This window comes from Penaeus monodon, chromosome 24 (genome assembly GCF_015228065.2).
Source record: "Penaeus monodon isolate SGIC_2016 chromosome 24, NSTDA_Pmon_1, whole genome shotgun sequence".
Taxonomy (NCBI): Eukaryota; Metazoa; Arthropoda; class Malacostraca; order Decapoda; family Penaeidae; genus Penaeus; species Penaeus monodon.
Window position 1 is genome coordinate 23,360,205 of NC_051409.1, and position 608 is coordinate 23,360,812.

Consider the following 608-nt stretch of genomic DNA (forward strand, 5'->3'; position numbering starts at 1 on the left):
CATACGGAAGAATGCTAGATGGATGTCTTCATATAACAATTTATTTATCATATTCATGCAAATATTATACTTGATATATCTAGTCATGCAAATGCTATACATTGTAAACTTCTAGTATAAATACATCTATCTTTTGTATTTACCATTTTCATATCCTGGTCTTTAGATCTCTAGTCTTAATATATTTATGTAAAAACATTACAGGAGTGAAAAACTTGCAATCCAATTAAAGATTATTGAGAGTTTTAATGTATTGAAGTGATATGGACTGTAATTTTACTATGTATATATTCATTACACACAGCGTACATGATGCAGACAGACACAGAGATAGAGAGATAGGTATGTAGATAGGTACATATTGATATCTCTGTTTACGACAGACGATGAGGCAAAGGGGATTGCCAACATCGTATTTTTTTTCTAATAGGTATGGATACAGATATGCTAAACGGATGCAGAATATGCTTGATTTGTCAAATCTGGCTATAATGCGTATGGCAGGAAAATTCTGAGAAGAGGTCCTCCGTTTTCAGTACAATATTTTCGGGAGATTATTCTGAGTAATTGAAATAATCTTTGTGGCCGTGAGATGCATTATTATTTCA